Consider the following 522-nt stretch of genomic DNA (forward strand, 5'->3'; position numbering starts at 1 on the left):
ACATTGTTCATTGGCCTACCATATCATTTATGGTATACCGTAATTTTAAGTAACGTGGAGATAATAAACCCAAATCAAAGGTTGAACATAAAAATGATAGAATACTACCACTATTCTATCTTCAAAATATATTCCCCCCTTCAAAATCTTCTGCATGACAAAGATCGCTTCTTTCGTCGAGAAGCACGAGCAACAAACCGAAAGCCGTGCTTTCCACCACTCTCTCCTCCAAAACCACCTTTCGCTAAAAACAACTCCAAGTACTTGAACATCTTAGTGGTAGTATTCCTACCCTTATTCCCAACCCACCTCCCATTCGGTTTATACTGCACTTTATAAAATTCACGATACACCATAAACACATCTCTCGCGATCGAGCTTCTTTCCTCCAACAGTGTCTGATCGCTTACGAACGCAAATCTCTACGACTAATTTGAAAGTCACTGGATTTTAATCTAGGGTCTAAATCGCTTTACCAACTCTCCTCCGTCTTCGGACACATCGATATAAATCAGTTTCCCA

The sequence above is a fragment of the Brassica napus genome, chromosome C3, assembly GCF_020379485.1.
Source record: "Brassica napus cultivar Da-Ae chromosome C3, Da-Ae, whole genome shotgun sequence".
Lineage (NCBI taxonomy): Eukaryota > Viridiplantae > Streptophyta > Magnoliopsida > Brassicales > Brassicaceae > Brassica > Brassica napus.